The sequence below is a fragment of the Panthera tigris genome, chromosome B3 (assembly GCF_018350195.1).
Source record: "Panthera tigris isolate Pti1 chromosome B3, P.tigris_Pti1_mat1.1, whole genome shotgun sequence".
Classification (NCBI taxonomy): Eukaryota; Metazoa; Chordata; class Mammalia; order Carnivora; family Felidae; genus Panthera; species Panthera tigris.
In genome coordinates this window covers 113998724-114002027 of record NC_056665.1, presented here as the reverse complement: position 1 = coordinate 114002027, position 3304 = coordinate 113998724, and the positions used below count along the sequence as shown (strand labels likewise).

Sequence of the window (3304 nt, the reverse complement as noted above, 5' to 3'; positions counted from 1 at the left end):
CACGCTCTGAGTGGCTGTCCTTGGCTCTCCATGCAGTGCTCCACCCGCCAGCTGCCTGAGCTTCCTCTGGGACCCTCTTCTCTCTCTTGCTTGGGATACTTGACTGTGTTCCAGTGACTCCGTGGAACCCCACTTGGTGGGGCCTCCAGCCTTCTCCTTAGTCTTGCCAATTCGCTGCTTAACATACAGCAACAGTTGACTGGGGGGGGGGGGTTGCTGGGAGGGAGGGGGGCTGCTCACATGTGCCAAGCGCCTCGCTCATCTGTCCTCACAGCAGCAGCCCCGGGAGATCAGGATTGCTGTCATTGCCATTTCATAGTGGAGGAGACTAAAGGAGGCAGGTAAGTGCCTTGCTCGCCTAGGAAGTGGCAGTGAGGGGTTTGAATGGGGTCGGCCCGCACACTGGGCACTCTTTGCTGCAACATCGGTTCCCAAATGTTGAGACTCATCTGGCAAACTGCTAGGCAGCTTGGCCTAGGACCAGGCACTTACCCTTTTGAGGACAAATCTCAACAAGTTAGGATCTGCAATCACCATGCGCTTTCCCCTGCAATGTTCACATCTTCCAGAACAGATATAGCATGACTTATTATTATACACACCCTTATTAGGAGATTAGCTCAGTTGAATGGAATAAATTTTAGGTCATTCAGCCTCTAATTTCCTGGTTTGTCTTTTTTCATGGTTAAATAATAGTTTGAGTCACAGATTATACGACTGTGGCAGGTTTGAAGGTTAGGAGGGATGAGAAGAAACCGGCTTGAGTATCTAAGGCTACAACCTAGACATCCCTTCTGTCCATTGTGTCACATCCCTCAGTTTTTGAGCGAAGAAAAATACGACTTTTGGAACTTACAGAACCAGGGTCAAGCACTTAAGAATTCTTGGGGAGAAGGGCTGGTGCAAGAACCGTTTTCTTTGTCCTTGTCAGTCAGAGTTCAGCCTGTGTGGCTTCCCCTCAGCTGAACTTTGGAGGAGCGTTTCAGGGGGCCTGGGGAGGCTCAGACCCCCTTCCATCAGGAGCCTGCCACCCCCACTGCAGACAGCCCCAACGCTGGCCGCTAACCCAAACTCACTTACTTCCTCTGCTGCTTGATTTTGCCTTGGTTTGTTTTTAGCCTTTCTCCCTACTCCTGCTGCCCTAGAGAAATGGAAGAGTGGGCAGAGGGGGAGTGATAACCTAAGGGAAACGAACGACCTAAGCAGACACAGACGAGAGACACTGGCTGACTCCAGAAGAGAAAGAGGCAACACAAGGCTGAAAGGCCAAGCCAACAAAGGGAGAGGAACCAGAATCTTCTGCCGGTGCTCATGGAGTTTATGAATACAAGGCATTAAAGGTGAGCTTCAAGGAGCTGTTTGCCAACCCAGCAATGGGAAAACTGTAGCTATCTTTAGGTCCCTTTGGGAATGCCTGGAAACTAAATCATCTAAGTTGTTTCCAAAAGTTGCATTTGCTGGGACTCCTCTGGCTTTGCATAGAGTTGGGGATGCTGGTGCCCTGGAACCCCTGCTGTTCCAGGAGCCCCTCTGTTCCAGGTTAGCCCTGGTCCACAGAGAGGTGGCTGGGGTAAGCCCCTCCCTGGAGGATGAAAAGCTGACAGCACAGCTGCATCACAACCCGGTGCTTCTCCCACCACAGGGCTCCTGCTGCTCAGATCCTCCAGTGGGCCCTCCAGGGGGCACCATGATGGAAGCCACCAGAGTCTGGGGCAGACTGCAATGCTTTTCCGCCTTGCCCCAGGGAGATGAGCTCTACCCCTGAAAAAGAGCAACAGTGGAGGTGCACCGGGGGAATTGTAGGAAAAACACCGCAGGGAGGAAAGCTTGCTTTCCTAGGATTGTCCTTTGCTCTTGTTGGAAGGCTCTGAAATCAACAAGACTCAAGCACTAAGACTCAGAACATTAGGAGTGTGGCTGGTTGAGGGTCAAAGCAGTTTTAAACTCACTGCTGCCTCTGTCTCTCTCCTGGGTCTCTATTTTTTATTTTTTTCTCGTGTTGTTTGCTCTCCCATTCTTCTCTCTTTTCAGCATATTTATAACCGCCCCCCCCCCTTCTTCTTCATTCTCAATTCCCTTCCCCACCCCAACTTTGCCTTCTTAGCATAATTTTTCTTTCTTTTTTGGCTTCCCTTGTTTTACATCTGGATTCTCGGACGGTTTATTTTGTCTGTTTCCTGAATTCCCCTCCTCTCCTGTTTCTTAAGAGTTCTTCCCCTCCTTTTCCTTCAGCGTCAGTTCTATCCCCTAAAGCTTTCCTTGGGCCACACAGGCTTTTATTCTTGCTCATCTGTTTAAGCAGTGCTGGCAAGAAGGAGGCCACAGCCGGCAGGCAGAGCCATGGCGGCAGAAGAGGACCTGAGCATCTGAAGATTCTCACCACAGCCCTGGTGTCCCTGGAAGAGGAGCTCCCTTCTGGAGAGGGAGGGCTGGGGACAGGGCTGCGCTCCCCCTGTGAGGGTTGACATCGGCTGCCAGGCCCCGGGCTGAGGGTTGGGGCAGATGGTGTTTCCTCCACCGTGTGTGTGGGCCTGGGCCCCACTGCTCAGGGAGGCAGTGGAATCCGTCCCTCTCTGAGCAGACAGGTGGGGCATTCACCAGATTCCACCCTAAAGGCCGGAGCTCAGGGGAGGTGCGCGCACTGGGAATGCATTACTCGCAAAGGGATGTGCTGTGGGTGGGGGACTTGCCGCAGAGGGGGCTGCCTCTTGGAGGAGGCCGGGTGTCTTTAGATGTTCGCTCTCTGGCGGGAGACCGAGGCGGTTTTCCAGTAGAAGGCCCTTCCTTCCCGACACCCCCACTCCTGCCAGTGCGCGTTTTGGAAGGGGCACGGGGAATGCAAATGGTGCCTGATCATTTCAGGTGTCTGAAAGGCTGTTGGCCGCTGAGGAGCAACACAAACCCCACCTGTGGGGGGCCTCAGGGTCAGCCCCATACTGATAGAAGCAGGTGGTGCTTCTCGATGGGCGTGGGCGCGGTGGCAGAGAAACCCAAGAAGTTGCAGCCGCGCCCCTCCTTGTCTGGAGTGATGGGGGAGGGAGGAGAGGCGCATCCTGGCTCTGCTCCCCAGCTGTCTGAGGCAGATCGACTGGAGTCCATCTGGCTGTCCCCCTCACCCCCAACCCAGGCTTGCCTCCCACCCTGGGACGTCGTCAATGCCATTGGGTCCTGGCTGAGACCTTAGCGGCCTAGATGAGGGGCAGCTTAGTCAATGCACACCTGGGGCTGAGCTGCGTCCTGGGGTACCGGGGCCCAAGAGCACCAGGTGGATGTCCGTGGGGCTGCACTGTCTTTTCCTAGGCCC

The 3304-nt window shown here is 54.3% G+C and overlaps 1 long non-coding RNA gene across 1 annotated transcript; it reads left to right on the top strand.

The window, feature by feature from the left end:
- Positions 1-241: 241 nt before the first annotated feature.
- LOC122239281 lies at positions 242-1993 on the top strand. Its single transcript, XR_006218232.1, has 3 exons — positions 242-341; positions 1119-1340; positions 1643-1993. It is a non-coding gene; the product is annotated as an uncharacterized LOC122239281 (long non-coding RNA).
- The last annotated feature ends 1311 nt before the right edge of the window (positions 1994-3304 follow it).